This window comes from Anomaloglossus baeobatrachus, chromosome 2 (genome assembly GCF_048569485.1).
Source record: "Anomaloglossus baeobatrachus isolate aAnoBae1 chromosome 2, aAnoBae1.hap1, whole genome shotgun sequence".
Taxonomy (NCBI): domain Eukaryota; kingdom Metazoa; phylum Chordata; class Amphibia; order Anura; family Aromobatidae; genus Anomaloglossus; species Anomaloglossus baeobatrachus.
Genome location: NC_134354.1, coordinates 309270623 through 309292537, shown reverse-complemented (window position 1 = coordinate 309292537; position 21915 = coordinate 309270623). Strand labels below are relative to the sequence as shown.

The 21915-nt window shown below is 43.2% G+C and overlaps 1 protein-coding gene across 7 annotated transcripts in view; it reads right to left on the bottom strand.

Annotated features, from left to right (window-relative positions):
- The window catches only part of ANKS1A (ankyrin repeat and sterile alpha motif domain containing 1A), a 568529-nt gene that overhangs the window by 276030 nt on the left and 270584 nt on the right, over positions 1–21915 (bottom strand). The gene's annotated exons all lie outside the window — the stretch shown is intronic.

Below are 21915 nucleotides of genomic sequence, written 5' to 3'. Positions count from 1 at the left end.
CTCGTAGTCCCTGGCTCTTGACCGGCTGAGCTGGTAGATGGGCTCCAAGCATGCGGCCTCGGTTTTGGAGACAATCTTTATCTATATGTCCATGGCGCCCACATGTATAACAGCGCCATAGATTGGGCAAGTCACCGGCCCTGTTTGTAGTCCTTTGTTTTGGTGCAGCTTCTGCTGGGTAGTGGGACCATCCTTCTCGAGCAGCTGGTGCTAGCAGTTCGGCAGCTGGAATCCCATAAACATATTCCAGAACCCAAGCCCTCTTTTCTCTTGAGGATTTAGGCCCCAATGCAGTCAACAACGCTGTGGCTTGGGCCATTTTGGACCAAGTTGATTCCCGATTGTCACTAGATCAATGATGTGGCACATAGTTTAAATCCTCTGGGTCAATATCGGCGGGATCCTCATCGTCCTCTGCATCATTCTGGGCATCCCAATGGACTAATTTCTGGATCAAGTCCGACCGAGTCTCAGCGTTCCAGTAGATAATCTTTCACCTCTGGCACAGATCCTGTAGCATCCATTTACTGCAGCGGTCGTAACTCCTCTCTTGTCCTTGTCCCATGGCTGAGCTGGTGGGGTTGGAAATGGCAGCGTCCGAAACCTGAATGCCTCCCCTATGGCCTGCTGGGTATGCTTATGTGCCTCCCTGGTTGTTGAGCCCTGGACTGTGTCCACGAACACCAGTCCGCTGCAGCTCCCCTGGGTAAACAAGGCTGAGTAGTATCCCACTGCTGCCACCAATTGTGGAGACACGGGGCTCAGTGGGTGCTCTCGTCCACTAAAACCCGCCGCCTTTAGAAAGACAGCGTGGCTCAGGGCTCATCCCAACTGAACGCCGGCCTCCTTAACCGTGGGCGTAACACTACTCAGACAACACAAGGTGAGGGAACCACAATAATTAGACTTTATTGGATCCCCAAACAATTAACAGCACATAACACATAACCAGCAAAACACACAAATGTAACAGGCAACAGAGTCTCACCCTTCCGCTGGCTCACCAGGGATTTAGAATGTCCTTGCCTCAGAGCTTCCAGGGCCGCTTACTCCAATCCAGCAGCACCCCGCTTTTGGCGGGCACCTACGGAGAGAGGAATAATGCCAGATTTAAAAAGCTGGCTGAGGTCTGCAAAGTCTGTAACAGGTGACTGAACGGTCCCAACCTGAGTGTCCTCCTTAGGTAGTCCTGGTATGAGGATACAATCCTGGCAGACGGAGTCGAAATCCCTAGGCTGTGGATATGGTCTCCAACCGGAACCGGAGTCCCTAGATTGAAGCCATAAGATATCCTGATCCTCTAGTCAGCTCCTGAGAGCTTAGACTAGATCCATCAGCATCCATTAACAACAACATGGTGGCTTAAAGAAATCCCTTTTATAGCCACAGCCTTCCACTTGGATACACTGCGTCCTCTTCGATGGGAGAGGCGATCTTGTCCAACCAATTGGATGAATTTCAAGCTGCATGGACAATGTTCAACCAAATGATGTTTACAGAAAGACTGAGGGTATACATGTAGTCTGAAATGCATAGACTAGATAATGGCTACTAAGGTAATCACATTAGCAATACACAACTACAATACAATGATTACTGGAAAAGTCTGGAGAAACAATACGTCTGGCTTTCAATGGCCAACACAATTACATGAGTCAACAAGAGTCTTGTAAAAACAATGAGGGACTTATCCCCCGTCTATAAACAATCTATCATCCTGTCTGGCTGAATTTTAAGAAAATTTTACCCATGAGAGTCCATGTCGTCACAATGGTTATTATAAATATATTGTTGTAAATGCTATAAATAATATTAGTATTAGTTATAAGTAATGAAAAAAATAAATTTGTGTGATAGACAAATAAACATAAAAACATAATATAATAAATACAATATATACGTATGAATAAATTTATAAAACTAAATATATAAAGTGGAATATATACCGTATTTTTCGCTTTATAAGACGCATTTTTGTTCCCCTATATTTTGGGGGAAAGTAGGGGGTGAGTCTTATAATCAGAATATACGGATTATATACTGCAAGGCCCAGGGGAGGTGGGGGCAGCTCTGGAGTCGTGATGGAGGCTGAGGCAGGCTAGTAAAGGCTGGTGAAGGCTGGTGAAGGCTGCAGGAGGCAGCGGGAGATCTCCTGCTCCCGCTCATATAATATGCACTGACACTGTCCATCACCGTGGTGCGGAAACCGCACCGCGGTGACGGGCTGGGGGAGCAGCGCATATTATATGTGCCTGTGCTCCCCTTTGATGGCACATGCCCTCCTGTGTTAGATATGGCCCCCATGCTGCTGCCCATAGTAAAATAAAAAACTCTTTACTTACCTCCTCCAGCATGTCTCCCTCCTGCCGCTGTGATCATGCACGCAGAAATGTCACTCTGCAGTGCCGATCACATGACCGGCACCAAGAACCAGGAAGTGCAGGAGCTCAGCAGCACGGAGGGAGACACGAGGGAGGACAGCGCTGGAGAAGGTAAGGAAAACGTTTATTTTACTATAAGCAGCAGTATGGGGGATATCTAACACAGGGAGACGTGTGCAAGCCACAGAGGGCCATGGGCAGCAATAGGGGCCGTGTGCAAGCCACAGGGGGCCATAGGCAGCAATAGGGGCCGTGTGCCAGCCACAGGGGGCCATGGGCAGCAATAGGGGCCGTGTGCCAGCCACAGGGGGCCATGGGCAGCAATAGGGGCCGTGTGCCAGCCACAGGGGGCCATGGGGAGCAATAGGGGCCGTGTGCCAGCCACAGGGGGCCATAGGCAGCAATAAGGGGACGTGTGCCAGCCACAGGGGGATGTGTGCCAGCCACAGGGGGACGTGTGCCAGCACAAAGGGGCTATATTCAATATAAGGGGGCCATATCCAAATTAAAGGGGCTAATATTTTAGGATGGGGGCTATGAGGGACATATACCATATATGATTTGTTAGACGGACAATGGCATTATAAGATGGACCCCATTTATTAAAAAAAAAAATTCTCTTCTCCTTCACCAAATTTGGGGGTGCGTCTTATAATCAGGTGAGTCTTATAAAGCAAAAATACGGTAGATAGTGGAAAATATTTTTTAAAATCATAAATGAATGATGTGTAAGAAATATGTTTATATATATATATATATATATATATATATATATATACATATATATATACATATATACATATATATATATACATATATACATATATATATATACACACACACATATATATATATATATATATATATATATATATATATACATATATACATATATATATATACACACACACATATATATATATATATATATATATATATATATATATATATATATATATATATATATATATATATATATATATATATATATATATATATATATATATATATATATATATATATATATATATATACACACCGTATTTTTCGCTTTATATTTATAAGACGCACTTTTGTTCCCCCAAATTTTGGGGGAAAGTAGGGGGTGCGTCTTATAAACCGAATATATGAAGGGGGGTGTACATTATATATATATATAATATAATATTATATCTGCCTGTGCTCCCTTTGATCACACATGATCCCCCCTGCGTTAGATATGGCCCCCGTGCTGCTGCCCATAGTAAAATAAAAAAAGCTTTACTTACCTCCAGCGCTGATCCCCCGGTCTCCTGCTGCTGCTGTCTGTGATAAGGCACGCAGAGATGATATCACTCTGCCGTGCCGATCACATGACTGGCAGCAAGAACCAGGAAGTAGAGGAAGCCGGAGCTCAACTGCGAGGTGGGAGACACGAGGAGGGACAGCGCTGAGAAGATAAGGAAAGAGTGTTTTATTTTATTATGGGCAGCAGCATGGGGGGCATATCTAACACAGGGGAGATGTGCCATCTATAGTGGCCATGGGCAGCACACATGGGGGGCATATCTAACACAGAGGAGATGTACCATCTATAGTGGCCATGGGCAGCACACATGGGGGCCATATCTAACACAGGGGAGGTGTGCCATCTATAGGGGCCATGGGCAGCACAGGGGGACGTGTCCCAGCACAAGGGGCAAGTCAATATAAGGGGGCCATATCCAGATTAAGGGGGGCTAATTTTAGGATGCAGGGCTATGAGGGACATATATCCTATATGATTTGTTAGACGGACACTGGCATTATAAGATGGACCCCATTTAACATTAAAAAAAAAAAAATTATCTTCACCAAATTTGGGGGTGCATCTTATAATCAGGTGCGTCTTATAAAGCGAAAAATACGGTAATATAATGGTGGTGAAAAAAAGAATAAAAAAAACAAACCCTAAAAATTACATTTTAAATACCATCAGTGATAATAGAGTAAATATACTGTAATAAAAAAAAGCATATATATTTTATTATATTTCATCTATATTGTCACTGATATTTAATATATAATTTTTAGGTCCCAGCAACCCATTGGTCCCGCTCATCTATTTAAACTCGGCGCCCTCTCCACCCTGACATTCCCCACGCCAAAGAAACAAAGCGAAACACCCATCGGGTGGAGGGACCAAGGCATAAAGCATCTAACCACCAGAAAATTACTCCAACCATGTTTATGAACTTATTTCATGTCCTTCTTGTCTAATATGGCTGCTTATTCATGAATTATATAATGCAAATCACATATATTACAGGATTAATATTATTGCAGTACTCTGGCGCCATCTAGTGGACATTAATTATATGACTAGCTTTAAACTCAGCTCTTTACCTGCTTAACCCCTTAACGACCACCGATACGCCTTTTAACGGCGGTAATTAAGGGTACTTCTTCCGTTCCGCCACTTTTTAACGACTGTCGGAAAAAAAGTGTATAGCGCCCCCCAGAGTTCCCCCACTGTTCGGCCCGTTTTTTCATTTAGAAGTACGGTGATCACCGTTATTAACCGAATAACGGTGATCATATACTGTCAAAATGAAATGCCGGTTTTTAATGGTTTCTCTCACATTTGACGTGATCTAACAGTCAAATGTGAGAGAACTGTCCTTGTCCGGTCACTCTCGGTCCCCCCCGGTACCTAGGTCTCGTTACAGAGTTCCCACAGCATTCCCTTGGCCCCCCTCCTTCTCGTGTCCTTGTAAAATGGCGGGCACATGCGCAGCTCGACCGCCGAAGTCTGCCTCTTTCCACCTAGCAACGTCAGGAACCAATTTCATTGGTTCCTGACATTTGATCACTGTGGTAGATCCTATCACCGTGATCAAATACCCAAAATAATTTGAAAAATGGCAGCATTTGGGTCTGCCTCTCTCTTCCCTCCCTTGTAGTTGATCTGGGAGAGAAGAGAGAGAGACTACATTTGCTGCTGCTTCCTGTCAAAAAAAAAAAAACAAAACAAAAAAAACACAAAACAATTTTTATTATAAATCACTCATCCTCACCCCCAATAGTTTATAGTTTCATAGTTTTTTAAGGTTGAAGGGAGACTCTAAGGGGTACTTTGCACGCTGCGACATCGAAAGCCGATGCTGCGATGCCAAGCGCGATAGTCCCTGCCCCGTCGCAGCTGCGATATCCTTGTGATAGCTGCCGCAGCGAACATTATCGCTACGCCAGCTTCACACGGACTCACCTGTCCTGGGACGTCGCTCTGGCCGGCAACCAGCCTCCTTATTAAGGGGGAGGGTCGTACGGCGTCACTGCGAAGTCACACGGCAGGCGGCCAATAGGAGCGGAGGGGCGGAGATGAGCAGGACGTAAACATCCCGCCCACCTTCTCCCTTCCGCATATCCTACGGGAGCCGCGGTGACGCCGGTAGGAGATGTTCCTCGCTCCTGCGGCTTCACACACAGCGATGTGTGCTGCTGCTGGAGCGAGGAACAACATCGGGCCATCGCGTCAGAGTAATTATGGATTACGCCGACGCTACACCGATGATACGATTACGACGCTTTTGCGCTCGTTAATCGTATCATCTAGGCTTTACACACTACGATGTCGCCTGCGATGCCGGATGTGCGTCACTTTCAACTTGACCCCACCGACATCGCACCTGCGATGTCGTAGTGTGCAAAGTACCCCTAAGTCCATCTAGTTCAACCCGTAGCCTAACCTGTTGATCCAGAGGAAGGCAAAAAAAAACAAAAAAACAATGTGGCAAACAAGCTCCAATGGGGAAAAAATTCCTTCCTGACTCCACATACGGCAATCAGACTAATTCCCTGGATCAACACCCTGTCATAAAATCTAATATACATAACTGGTAATATTACATTTTTCAAGAAAGGTGTTCAGGCTCTGCTTAAATGTTAGTAGTGAATCACTCATTACAACATCATGCGGCAGAGAGTTCAATAGTCTCACTGCTTGTACAGTAAAGAATCCTCGTCTGTGATTATGATTAAACCTTCTTTCCTCAAGACGTAGCGGATGCCCCCGTGTTCCAGTCGCAGGCCTAGGTGTAGAAAGATCTTTGGAAAGGTCTCTGTACTGTCCCCTCATAGATTTATACATTGTGATTAGATTCCCCCCTAAGCCTTCGTTTTTCCAAACTGAATTTGGTATTGCAGCCCACCCATTTCTCTAATATTCTTGGTCGCTCTTCTCTGCACCCTCTCCAGTTCAGCTAGGTCCTTCTTATATATCGGTGACCAGAATTGTACACAGTATTCTAAGTGCGGTCGCACTAGTGACTTGTACAGAGGTAGAACTATATTTTTTCATGAACACTTATACCTCTTTTAATACATCCCATTATTTTATTAGCTCTTGCAGCAGTTGCCTGACACTGTCCACTAAAGTGAAGTTTACCATCCACCCATACACCCGTCTTTTTCTGTGTCTGTTTTACCCAGTGGTCTACAATTAAGTACATAATTATAAATTTTATTTCCTCTACCCAAGTGCATGACCTTACATTTATCTACATTAAACTTCAATTGCCACTTCTCAGCCCAATCCTCCAATTTACCTAAATCTCCCTGTAATATAAAATTATCCTCCTCTGTATTGATTACCCTGCAGAGTTTAGTATCATCCTCCCCCAAAATATCCTCCCCCCAAATATCCTCATCACCTCCGTCAGAATCCCCCCTTAGTTAGAATTTTTATTTTAGAAATTTTTGTTCTTAGATCAGGGTTAGGAACAGGGTTAGGGTTAAAAAAAAAAAAAAAATGCTCAAAAAAAATGTAAAAAAGAAATGTAAAAAAAAAAAAAAAAAATAGTATATTTTTTTTTTTGTTAGGTTGTGAAAAATAATGGCATGGAGAACATTCAACGCCGAGCATGAATACGTGTTTCTTGCCTCTGGCAGTTCAGGCTTGGATACAGAGTCTGCCTCTGAAATCGAGCGATTTTCAGAGAGTGACGACTCTGTTTCCTCCTCGGGATCCCACAGCCCGATGGTAGCGGAGTCGGTCGTCACTGCTGAAAGGTCAGAGGCAGGTCCAAGTAGTGCCCTTCCCCGCCCACTATGGCATACTGACCCGTCCTTTTCCCCTCAAATTATTTCATTTGTAGCAACCCCCGGTATAAATGTAAATGTCACAATTTTACCCCATTAGATTTTTTCCAAATTTATGTTACCCCAGAAGTCCTCCAATTATTTGCCCACCAAAATAAATTTATATGCCCGTCAACATATATCCCAAAATCCTACCTCCATCCATTCCCGCTCCTGGATCCCCACATATGTCCCCGAACTAAAAAAATTTTGGGCATTACTTTCAACATGGGGTTAGTGAAATAACCTACTATCCGCTCGTACTGGGCAACAAACACAGTGCACAGCACCCCTGTATTTGTAGCCATCATGACTCGGTCCCGATATGAGACACTTTTAAGATTCCTCCATTTTAATGATAAATCCTAAGCCCCCCAAAGAAATGCCCCAAACTATGACCGACTTTATAAATTGAGACCCCTAATATCCCTTCTAAAAGCTTCCTTCCTAAATTCGTATACCCCTGACAAAATTGCTTCTATACACGAGTCCCTTATGAGCTACAAGGGCCGTCTGTCTTTCCACCAATTTATCCCCTCCAAGCGTGCCAAATATGGTATAAAACTATACAAAATGTGCGAAAGCACAACCGGGTACACGTGTACCTTTCTCATTTACGAGGGAAGGGACCGCCAAATCAACCCCCCAAACTGCCCCCAGACAATTGGCATCCCAAGCAAAATTGTCTGGGAGCTAATGACCCCCTTCCTTAAGAAAGGCTATCACGTGTATACCGATAATTATTACACCAGTGTCCCCCTTTATAAATCCCTCCACGCTGCAAACACAGGGGCCTGTGGAACAATCAGAAAAAATAGAGTTGGTCTACAATCACAGTTTGTGTCTAAACGTCTGGAGAAGGGTGCGTCCTGCTCACTGGCAAGTCACCATCTTCTTGCCATAAAATGGAAAGACCGCAAGGACGTTTTCATGCTCACCCCATTGCATGCGGACACCACTGTGACGGTCAGGGACAGGGGCGCCACCAGGGACAAACAGACGCTCTGTGTGGCAGACTACAATAGGTTCATGGGAGGTGTAGATCTGTTTGACCAGGTGCTTCAGCCTTATCTAGTGAAGCGGAAAACCAGGACCTGGTACAAAAAGGTAGCAATCTATCTCCTACAGGTTGCTACCTATAATAGCTTCATTCTTTATAAAAAAGTCTTAAGGACTGATCTCTTTCCTCCAATACCAGGAGAAAATTATTGAGAGCCTCCTCTTTGACTCGGAGGCAAAGGAGGAAGCCTTTGAGTCAGAGGATGTCCGGAGACTGTCCGAACGTCATTTTATTCGCCCCATCCCTTCCACTCCCACCCAAAGGTATCCCCAAAAAAGATGCCGTGTTTGTAGAAAGCACGGCACAAGGAGCGATTCCCGGTACTACTGACCCATGTGCCCCTCCCAACCAGGCCTTTGCATCTCCCAGTTTTGAAACCGACCACACATCCCACAATTATTAATTGGCATAAATAAATTACACAAAACTGTGTGGTAGCAGCTTTTTTTAATTTTGCAAATACTTTACTTTTATATTTCTGTTTAGTGGGTCCCAGTAATTTTTTTTTCTTGGACTAGTAATAAAGAGAAAATTTTCAGCAGTAAAACACATACCCCATTTCACAATTAAGTCCAGGACTTTATCATCACATACCAAACAATTAATCAGACAAAACCCAGTCCACATGCCCATGTCTTTAGACTCCAGAGAGTGGACCCCACTAATGTTCTCGAAAAGTCTCATCATTTAAAAACTTTCCAGGACTTCATTACTCAAACATTTTTTTTTTACCAATTATTTTAGTTTGACTCATATTACCACTAGGTCTTTCTACACAAAACTTTTCTTTGCATTTATCTTAGTATTATGGGCATGATCATTTTATTGGAGGATCCCCTAACAATGATGCTGTTCTGTATTCATACCCTATGGGCTTTACTACAGGGTTCTTGCCGAACCACCTGCATCAAACAATACTTTCAGAATTCTGTAACAGATTGGTCATTTTGTGCACATAGCGGTTCCTACCTTGGCGGGCAGGAGCCTGTTATGGTGTACCATGTCGCTTGCCACATTTGTCCCTCATATAGGGATTTATGGAGCTAAGAAGACATTGTATGACCAGTTATTTGGAAGATAAACCTGTCCTTCCGGCCCTGCTGGTGTTCTTTCATCTTTGGCAGACACTCAGGTTTGCCACATAGTGGCTGCTTACTCCTCCACATTTGAACAATTTGCCCTTCCGTCCAATAAAGTTTATTAAAACTTGGTCTTGCTAACAAAACAGTTGTAGAAGGAAGAATAATCAGTAAATGTGTTTTTAGAGGCATGCCGCCCTTTGTAAGTAATAATTCCTGGAAGGATTTTCTTGTTTGGTAGCACAATGTCTCTAAGCTTTGAATAGGTTCTGGGATTCCATCAGTTTTACCCTGAAGCCCAAATGGTGCACCATCTATAATAGACATCAACTACATAAACAATGGTGTCAAACTACTCCCTACCTCCGTAAACAAATACATTACAGGGTATAACTTACAAAGACATTTATGGGGTTTTTCTGTTGTTCTTGAAACCCAAAAGCTCTGCAAATATGAGAATATATTCCAAATTCAGCCAAATTTGCTTTCCCAAATTCAAATATTGCTCCTTTCATTCCAGGCTCTCCCATTTGCCCGTACAGAGGTTTCTTGCCACATATCACCGTGCTCATAAGAAAGTGGGTAACAAAGTGTGAGGTCCAACTTTTGGAGCTACCTCTTGAAAAATGTGAGAAAATTGATGCTAAAGCAACATTTTTGTTAAAAAAAATGAAAATTTTCAATATAACAACCTAATGTTATCAAATTCTGTGAAGTACCTGTTAGTCCAAAATGCTCACTATACACCTAGATAGAAGCCTTAAGGGGTCTAGTTTCCAAAATGGGGTCACTTGAGGGGGGGGTTTCAGCTGTTTAGGTACCTTAGGAGACCTGTAAATGCAACATGGTGCCAGCAATCTGTTTCAGCCAAATTTGCTTTCCAAAATTCAAATATTGCTCCTTTCGTTCCAAGCCCTCCCATTTGTCCAAACAAAGGTTTCTGACCACATGTGGGGTATCGGCGCGCTCATAAGAAAATGGGTAACAAAGTGTGAGGTCCAATTTTTGGTGTTACCTCTTGAAAAAGTAATAAAATTAGTGCTAAAGCAACATTTTGAGGTAAAATGTTAATTTTTTTTCATTCCACATTACTTTAGTTCCTGTGAGGCACCTGAAGGGTTAATAAACTTCTTTGATGTGACTTGGAGTACCTTGAGGGGTGCAGATTTTAGAATGGTGTCACTTTTGGGTATTTTCTGTCACCCAGGCCTCTCAAAGTCACTTCAAATGTGATGTGGTCCCTAAAAAAAATGGTTTTGTTAATTTTGTTGAAATAGTGGGAAATTGCTGATGAACTTTGAACCCTTCTAACGTCCTAACCCCAAAAAAAATTTGTTTCAAAAATTGCGCTGATGTAAAGTAGACAAGTGGGAAATGTTGTTTATTAACTATTTTGTGTGACATAATTCTCTGGTTTATGGGCCATAAAAATTAAAAGTTTGAAAAGTTTTGTCAAATTTCAGATTTTTTTCATAAATAAAATAAAACAATATCATTCTAAATTTACCTCTAACATGAAGCCCAATATGTCCCGAAAAAACAATCTCAGAATCACCGGGATCCATTGAAGTGTTCCAGAGTTATAACCTTATAACATGACACTGGTCAAAATTACAAAAAAATGGCCTGGACATTAAGTACAAAACTGGCTTCGTCCTTAAGGGGTTAATAGAGTACTATAATTACAGTGGAACCTCGCTTAACGAGTAGCCCACTTAACGAGAATTTCGCTTAACAAGCAAAGCTTTCTGTAAATTTGTAACTCTGTTTACGAGAAAGCTTTGCTGTATGAGAAAATACTCACTGCACACACTTCCGGTTTCGTACATCCACCGCGCTCTGACCAGCACTTGCAGTGCACACAAACACACACAAACACACACACACAGTATTATGCTCACCTTACCTTCCGTTCCACCGCCGGCCTCATGGTTCTTGTAGTCCGCCGGTACATTGCGACGTCCTTGCGGCGAACTACAAGACCCAGGAGGCCGGCGATGGAACGGAGGTAAGGTGAGCATAATATGTGTACCTTCAGTTCCATCACCGGCCTCCTGGGTCCTGTAGTTCGCCGCTCCACTCCAGGCTGTGAATCGGCAACATAGCGACGAAGCAGGAACTTCCGCTGTCAGACGCTATTTAAAGGCAGCGCGCTGGCCAGTCAGAGGCAAGCAGCTCCTGCCTTTGACATCAGCTCTCTGGCAGCGGAAGTTCCTCCCTCGTCATTATGGTAAACCGATACACAGCCCGTACTGGAGAACAGCAGTCCCAGGAGACCGGCGATGGAACAGAAGGTAAGGTGAGCATAATATGTGCGTGTGCATGCGTGCTTGTACGTGTTTGTACGTGTTTGTACGTATTTGTACGTGTGGAATGACAGAATAGGGCACTAGGATGGGACATTTAACGAGTTGTGGAACGAATTGTTTGCATTGCAATGATTTCCTATGGGAAATCTTGCTTTGCTTAACGAGTAACTTGGTTAACAAGCACACTTCCACAACGGATTGTTCTCGTTAACCAAGGTTCCACTGTATAATGTAAACAAAACAATTTGAGTTTGCATTTCCATTTTATGCATGAGTAACCTTAGAGGAATACTATTGCTAGAGTCACCTTATATAAGCCATACTTACAGTGCCTACAAGTAGTATTCAACCCCCTGCAGATTTAGCAGGTTTACACATTCGGAATTAACTTGGCATTGTGACATTTGGACTGTAGATCAGCCTGGAAGTGTGAAATGCACTGCAGCAAAAAAGAATGTTATTTCTTTTTTTATTTATTTTTTTTTTAAAATTGTGAAAAGTTTATTCAGCGGGTCATTTATTATTCAACCCCTCAAACCACAAGAATTCTGTTTGGTTCCCCTAAAGTATTAAGAAGTATTTCAGGCACAAAGAACAATGAGCTTCACATGTTTGGATTAATTATCTCTTTTTCCAGCCTTTTCTGACTAATTAAGACCCTCCCCAAACTTGTGAACAGCACTCATATTGGTCAACATGGGAAAGACAATGGAGCATTCCAAGGCCATCAGAGACAAGATCGTGGAGGGTCACAAAGCTGGCAAGGGGTACAAAACCCTTTCCAAGGAGTTGGGCCTACCTGTCTCCACTGTTGGGAGCATCATCCGGAAGTGGAAGGCTTATGGAACTACTGTTAGCCTTCCACGGCCTGGACAGCCTTTGAAAGTTTCCACCCGTGCCGAGGCCAGGCTTGTCCGAAGAGTCAAGGCTAACCCAAGGACAACAAGGAAGGAGCTCCGGGAAGATCTCATGGCAGTGGGGACATTGGTTTCAGTCAATACCATAAGTAACGTACTCCACCCCAATGGTCTCCGTTCCAGACGAGCCCGTAAGGTACCTTTACTTTCAAAGCGTCATGTCAAGGCTCGTCTACAGTTTGCTCATGATCACTTGGAGGACTCTGAGACAGACTGGTTCAAGGTTCTCTGGTCTGATGGAGACCAAGATCGAGATCTTTGGTGCCAACCACACACGTGACGTTTGGAGACTGGATGGCACTGCATACGACCCCAAGAATACCATCCCTACAGTCAAGCATGGTGGTGGCAGCATCATGCTGTGGGGCTGTTTCTCAGCCAAGGGGCCTGGCCATCTGGTCCGCATCCATGGGAAGATGGATAGCACGGCCTACCTGGAGATTTTGGCCAAGAACCTCCGCTCCTCCATCAAGATGGGATGATGGGTCGTCATTTCATCTTCCAACAAGACAACGACCCAAAGCACACAGCCAAGAAAACCAAAGCCTGGTTCAAGAGGGAAAAAATCAAGGTGTTTCAGTGGCCTAGTCAGTCTCCTGACCTTAACCCAATTGAAAACTTGTGGAAGGAGCTCAAGATTAAAGTCCACATGAGACACCCAAAGAACCTAGATAACTTGGAGAAGATCTGCATGGAGGAGTGGGCTAAGATAACTCCAGAGACCTGTGCCGGCCTGATCAGGTCTTATAAAAGACGATTATTAGCTGTAATTGCAAACAAGGGTTATTACACAAAATATTAAACCTAGGGGTTGAATAATAATTGACCCACACTTTTATGTTGAAAATTTATTAAAATTTAACTGAGCAACATAACTTGTTGGTTTGTAAGATTTATGCATCTGTTAATAAATCCTGCTCTTGTTTGAAGTTTGCAGGCTCTAACTTATTTGCATCTTATCAAACCTGCTAAATCTGCAGGGGGTTGAATACTACTTGTAGGCACTGTATGTATTCACCCTTACATATTGACTTTATTTAGCATTAATTAAATATACGTATATATACACACATGTAATTGTCATTCAAAGGTATTCATTTATTTTTCTATATGCATAAATTGAGGTGATTGCTGCTAGTAATTCTGTTTGCAATTATTTATTTTAAGCACTCATAATTATAATGCTGTATGGTCCCTTAGTACTTTTCTGTAACATTCTTTTTTAGTGATTTTAATGTACGCTATCAATAAATATTAATTTTATACTTGGTTTTGCTCATTTAAATTTAGAGGATTCCACTATACACCTCTAATTCTTTGATATAACTTTATAATAGCTGTAAATTTAGGATGATAATTTTTGAAAATGTCAAACTTTGAATTTTAATGCCCTTAAATCAAAAGGGGTTAAGTCTCACAAAATAGTTAATATTTCCCACATGCCTACTTTACATCAGCAATACTTTTGAAGCATCATTTTTTGTTAGGAAGTTAGAAAGGTTCAACGTTTATAAGCAATTTCTCATTTGCCAACAAAATTTACAAAACCAATTACTTTATGAACATCATCACATTTGAAGTGACTTTGAGAACCCTAGGTGCCAGAAAATATCCCAAAGTGACACCATTCTAAAAACTGCACCCCACACACTGCCCAGAACCACATCCAAGAAGTTTACTAGCCCTTTAGGTGCTTCACAGGAACTAAACTAAAGCAATGTGGAAGGAAAAAATGTAAATGTTACTTTTTCCCAAAAGATGTTACTTTAGCCTCAAATTTTGCATTTTCACAAGGGTAACAAACAATTAGTTGTGCAATTTCTCTTGAGTATGCAGATAATTCATATGTGGTGGAAATCTACTGTTTGGGTGTACGGCAGGACTCACAAGGGAAGGAGCACCATTTGAATTTTATAGCTCAAAAATTGGTTGAAATGGTTTGTGCAGACACCATGTTGCATTTGAAGTGCCCCTGATGTTCCCCACAAGAGACCCCAATTTGGAAACTGGACCCTGCAAGGAATTTATCTAGATGTTTCATGAGCCCCTTGAACCCCCATTGGCTTCACAAATATTTAGAACGTTGATGCGTGAAAATGAAAAAATACATTTATACTACAAAAGTTACTTTAACCCCAAATCTTTCATTTTCACAAGGGTAACAGGAGATAATAAACCCTACAATTTGCTGTGCAATTTTTCCTGAGTACACCAATACCTCCATATGTGGTCTAAAATGACTTTTGAGGCACAGTGCAAAGTGAGAATTGGAAGGAGTGCCATATTTGAGTTCAGACTTAGCTGGAATGGTTTGCGGGTGCCATGTCACACTGGAGAGCCTCTGAAGTGCGAGAACAAGAAGAAACTCCCCACAAGTGAGCCCATTTTACAAAGTGAATTCATCCAGCGGTGCAGAGAGCATATTGACACTACTAGGCAGTGAACAAAAATAATGACATATTAGCCACTCAGATGTTGTGTTAATCCCATTTCTAATTTTCACAAGCGGAATAAGTAACAAATAAAAAAAAAAAGGCCCCATAATGTGTTGCACAATTTTACTGATCGTGGCAATACCACACATATAACAGTACAGTACTGTTTGGCCAAAGGGCTTGGAAAGGAAGGCGTACAATTTGATATTTGGATTTTCCTAGAATGGACTGCGGACTCCATGTGCAGAGTCCCTAAGTGTCAGAACAGAAAAAAACCCATCAAGTGACCACATTTTGGAAATTACACCCCTCTGGGAGTTCATCTATGGGTGTACTGACAATTTAGTCTCTGGAAAACATACATGGAGTCAAATGCAAAGAATGTTGCAGAATTAAAAATTATAAATAAGCCCTTGTTGTACCCAGTACATTGTAGTGACCATATCTTGCGTCCAGCTTGTGCTTCTTGAGCCGCATGCCCTGTAAATTAAGCGGGCTCTCCTCACTACAATAATGCCAAACATGTGTAAGTTAAGTGTGGTTTAGACATATTGTGGTGCCCAGAAGAGAGGGGGCATTTGGATTTGGGAGGTCAGATTTTGATGCATTTCTCTTTTTAAGAGGGGGAAGCCATAGCGCTTTTCTGGAGCCTGTGTGCTACTGGACGCGTAGAAGCCCCCTATATTTCTGTTAACAGATGACTCATCTGAGGGAGGACTTGTGTTTTTGTGGGTTGAGTGGAATGCTACTTGGTGGAAATTTGGGTGCAGAATAATTTGGATCAGTTCCCGTTTATCATGTGCTCTATGTGGAGCACTTACATCAGAGTTACCATCTACATCTCGGAAATACGTAATTCAGGTGAAACCCCCCCGACGTATCCATTCACTAATGAGGCAGCAGAGTCACTCTGGATTCTGTTCGGGCTCTGTTCCGCAGTGTTCATCTTTTCAAAAGGTGCACAAAATTGTTGTTTACTGCACTTTTGCAAGCGCCTAAAAAGATGGACACTACCGGACCATAGGCCAGGCAGGAGTTCAATGCAACTCCCTTTGCCTCATTACAGTGAATTTTCTAATGGGAATTTTTTTCTGAATCACATTTCTCAGAGATTTACACATAGTCTCTGGTGTAAGCACTCAGCCAAAAGTGCAGGATAAGGCCGGAGACACACTTGCGAGTGCCTCACTTGTAACTCGCGCGAGGCTCTCATTGAATCACAAGGCACGGACGCACACTCTCCGGACAGAAGCGGGTCGGTTGCATGTATCTCTATGCAGCTGAGATACTCCTGTCCAGAGAGTGTGTGGCCGTGCCGGGTGATTCAATGAGAGACTTGCGCGAGATACAAGCGAGGCACACGCAAGTGTGACTCCGCCCTAATTGTGAGTAGCATCGCACTGTGATTTTTGGAAGGCAGAATAAACAAATCAATAGCAGTTGAAAACATTTTGAAGGCTGTGGGTTTTTTTATTTTTCTACTGACAGCCATGTGGGGAGCTTGTTTCTTGCAGGATGAGTTGGAGTTTTTATTGGTAGCATTTTTAGGCCACAATATTTTTGATTGTTTTTTGTTTACTGCTGTTCACCATATCATAAAAGTTATGTTTTATTCTTCAGGTCAGGACATTTACAGTAATACAACATCTATATAGTTTATGTTTTGCAACTTTTACATCATAAAAACTATTATATGGAAAAAAAAATTGGTTTTACATTGCTGTATTCTGACAGCTACAGCTTTTTTTATTCACTGATGGAGCTGTATGGTGGCTTGTTTTTTGCGGGACAAGTTCATGTTTTCAGCTGTACCAATCTTTTTTATATATATATGAAATTTATCATGTTTTATTCCATTTTTTGTCAGCTGTACGATGAAAACGTTCTTTTTGCTACTTTTTTACAGTTCTCACTACAAGGGTTATCTAGTGTGATAGTTTTATTGATCAGACGGTAAAGGACACGGCGATACCAAAATAAGGCTATGTGCGCACGCTACGTTTTTTTGACGCTGCGTTTTTGTGCGTTTTTGGCTGCTAAAAACGCACAAAAACGCACCCGCGTCGAAAAAACGCGTAAAAAACCGCATGAGTTTTTAACGCGATTTGGTGCGTTTTTGGCTGCGTTTTGCTGGCTGCGTTTTGCTGCGTTTTTTCCAATGCATTGCATGGGCGGAAAACGCAGAAAAACGCAGGAAAGAATTGACATGTCCATTTTTTTTTAAGCTCAAAAACGCAGCTTAAAAAACAGTTGTGTGTGGACAGCAAAAATGAAAACTCAGACTTTGCTGGGGAAGCAAAGTTATGCAGTTTTGAGGCCAAAAACGCACCCGAAAAACGCACAAACACGCCGCGAAAAACGCACTGTGCGCACATAGCCTATCTGTACTTTTCTTTTTTTAACATATACATATTTATTGATTATTTTTTGCTCATTATATTTTTTTTTACCACTCTTTTTCTTTTTTGCTTAGTCCCTATAAGGGATTTTATCTTTTATGCACTGATCGCTGATATAATTTATTGCAATATAGCAGCATTGCAATACATTATAGCACTCAGTGTTGCACTGAGAAAAGTGTCTGGGATCATGCTCCTGGCATGATCCCAGAGGCTTTCCGTATCTGGGTGACTTGGAGGTCGTTATGGGTCACCATAGAGACAATAGGGCCCTTGGGTCAATCGACTGGAGGGGAGAGAAAGCGCATTAACTCTCCCAGCCCTCTAAATGCTGTGGTAGATATCCATTGTGGCATTTAGGGGTTAAACATCGCAGGACACCCAAGTCCCTGGTGGTGATTGCATGGGACAGCTCCTGAATCCACGCGATCACCAGAGTGTACTGGGTACATCCTAGATCAGGCAGTTCCTGACAAACAAGACGAACCTAGTATGTGGAAGGTCAAGAAGCTTTAGACCTTTTTTTTTTTTTTTTAATTCTTACAAGGGTTACAGGGGAAATTGGACCATAGAATTTGTTCTGGGTACACAGATTGTAAGGGAGCGATATTTGAATTTTGGAGCACAAAATTGACTGGAATAGATAGCAAACATCATGTCACGTTGCAGAACCTCTGATGTGCCTAAATACTGGAAACCCCCTACAAGTTACCGTATTTTTCGGTCTATAAGACGCACCACGGTTTTAGAGGAGGAAAATAGGAAAATAAAATTTTAAGAAAAAATGTGGTCATGACACACTGTTATGGGGCGAGGATCTGCTGCTGACACTGTTATGGGGGTAATGTCCCCAAATTCTCTACTAAGGTGCCGCATCCTGGTAATGATCTTCCTGCCTTGTATATACAGTATATGTCCCTCATCCTGCTATATACAGTCATCCTGCCATATGGCCGCATCCTGCTATATACTGGCATATGGCCGCATTCTGCTATATAACCCATCATGGCATATGGCCCCATCCTGCTATATACCCCCATCCTGCTCATAATATACCCCCATCCTGCTCGTATGACCCCATCCTGCTCGTATGACCCCATCCTGCTCGTATGACCCCATCCTGCTCGTATGACCTCCATCCTGCTCGTATGACCTCCATCCTGCTGATATGCCCCCATCCTGCTCATATGACCCCATCCTGCTCGTATGACCCCATCCTGCTCATATACCCTCATCCTGCTCATATGACCCCATCCTGCTCATATGACCCCATCCTGCTCATATGACCCCATCCTGCTCGTATGACCCCATCCTGCTCGTATGACCCCATCCTGCTCGTATGACCCCATCCTTCTCGTATGACCCCATCCTGCTCATATACCCCCATACTGCTCATATGACCCCATCCTGCTCATATGACCCCATCCTGCTCATAATATACCCCCATCCTGGTGTATGGCCGCATCCTGTGGCACATAAAAAAAAATAAATGTTCATACTCACCTCACCTTACCTCGCTCCCTGCAGCATCGCTCGTCCTCCCGTCTGTGTCAGCGGCAGCGCCGCTGAGTGGAGCCGTCCCCGTTACCCTGCTGCATCGCGATCATCTCCTGTGTCTGTGCCGGCGGCTGCGTGTGGACACGTGCGCACAGCGATGACGTCATCGCTGTGTGCGCCGCTAGTCTCCACCCAGCCGCCGGCACAGACACAGGAAATGATCGCTGTGGAGACACGGGGCTCAGTGGGTGCTCTCGTCCACTAAAACCCGCCGCCTTTAGAAAGACAGCGTGGCTCAGGGCTCATCCCAACTGAACGCCGGCCTCCTTAACCGTGGGCGTAACACTACTCAGACAACACAGGGTGAGGGAACCACAATAATTAGACTTTATTGGATCCCCAAACAATTAACAGCACATAACACATAATCAGCAAAACACACAAATGTAACAGGCAACAGAGTCTCACCCTTCCGCTGACTCACCAGGGATTTAGAATGTCCATGCCTCACAGGTTCCAAGCTGTCTGAGGTCTGCAAAGTCTGTAACAGGTGACTGAACTGTCCCAACCTGAGTGTCCTCCTTAGGTAGTCCTGGTTTGACGTTACAATCCTGGCAGCCGGAGTCGAAATCCCTAGACTGTGGATATGGTCTCCAACCGGGACCGGAGTCCCTAGATTGAAGCCATAAGATATCCTGATCCTCTAGTCAGCTCCTAAGAGCTTAGACTGGATCCATCAGCATCCATCAACCACCTGGTGGCTTAAAGAAGTCCCTTTTAAAGCCACAGCCTTCCACTTAGATACACTGCGTCCTCATCGATTGGTTGGACAAGATTGCTTCTACCATTGGATGAATTTCAAGCTGCATGGATAATGTTCATTTAAATGATGTGCATAGAAAGACTCAGTATATCTACATGGAGTTGGCAAGTCACTGACTAGACAATGGCTACTAAGGTAATTACATTATCAATTCACAACTACAATACAATGAATGCTCAGAGGGGCCTGGCAGACACAATGGTTTAGCAAACATGAGTTACCAAAAACTTCAATACTAAACTCTCAAGAGTCTTGTAGAAACAATGAGGGCATATCCCCCATCTATACACACAGAAGAACAATAGTCTGGCTGAATTTTAAGAAACTTTAACCCATGCTAGGCATTGGGTGTCCATGTCGTCACAATCGCGATGCAGCAGGGTAACGGGGACGGCTCCACTCAGCGGCGCTGCCGCTGACACAGACAGGAGGACAAGCGATGCTGCAGGGGAACGGTGAGTACTGTAGACTGATTCACTGCTACCCGCGCTGATGATGATGCGCGGGGAGCAGTGAATACAGCCGCACATGATCACTCCAGGCCGTAGTTGCCAGGGGTGATCATGCGGGCCGGCTGTTAAACCCCCGCCCATCATCCCGCCCACCTGTCAGTGCATGCTTCAGCGCTGAGGGATGATGAGCGGGGAATGGGCGTGCATATTAAATGAGCGGGTCCACGTGGTCACGGCAGGCTGCTACAGCCTGCTCGTGCCCCCGATGACCCACTTCACCGCAGCACCCTCATTCCCCGCAGCCACATTCAGACCATAAGATGCACCCCCCACTTTCCCCCAACATTTGGGGGAAAAAAAGTGCGTCTTATGGTCCGAAAAATACGGTACCTTATTTCAGAACCTAGACCTCTCAAGGAACTTATTTATAAGTGTGGTGAATACCTTGAACCCACAGGTGCTTCACAACATTTTATAATGTTGAGCCATAAAAATGAAAAACTTTTTTCTTTAACACAAAAATGTTGCTTTAACCCCAATTTGTTTCACAACGGTAACAGAAGAAAGTGGACCATACAATTTGTTGCGCTATTTTTCCTGAGTATGCCAATAACCCATATGTGGGGAAATCACTGTTTGGGGGCACGGAAGGCTTAGAACCTACGTGTTTCACAGAAATTTATAACGTTGAGCAGTGAAAATGAATAAACACATTTTTACCACAGAAATGTTACTTTAACCCCAATTTATTCATTTTCGCAAGGGTAACAAAAGAAAGTGGACCATATAATCGGTTATGCAATTTCTCCTTAGTACAGAGACAACCTATTTCTAGTGGAAAACTGCTGTTTGTGCACAGAGCAGGGCTCGGAAGGGAAGGAGTGGAATTTGGATTTTGGAGCGCCATTTTGGTTGGAATAGATTGTGGACATCATGTCACATCTGAAGATCCCCTGACATGCTGAAACAGCAGAACCCCCAACAAGTGAACCCATTCTGGAAAATACCCCTTTCAAGGAATTCATCTAGAGATGTACAGAGCAATTGTAAACCTCACGTGGTTTACAGAATTGTATAACAATGGGCTGTGAAAATAAAAAAAATCATTTTCAGATTAAGTTGGAATGTTTTGGGGGTCAAAATCGGCAGTGAACCTGAGTTGCTAGAAAAGCAGACCCTCTATAAGTGATCCCATTTTACAAACTACACCCCTCAATGAATTTATCTAGGGGTGAAATTAACATATTGACACCACAGGTGTTGCTGTGGCTCCAAAACAATAAAACCCCCAAAACAAAAGAATTTTATACTATTATGCGCAAAGCAAAGAATAATTACAACTTTTTCACTTAAAATGTTCTTTTAGCCCCATGTTTTAAAATTTTATAAAGGCTAATAGGAATAAAATGGTCCACACAGTTTGTTTTGTAATTTTTCCACAGTGCACCAATACCCTACATTTAATT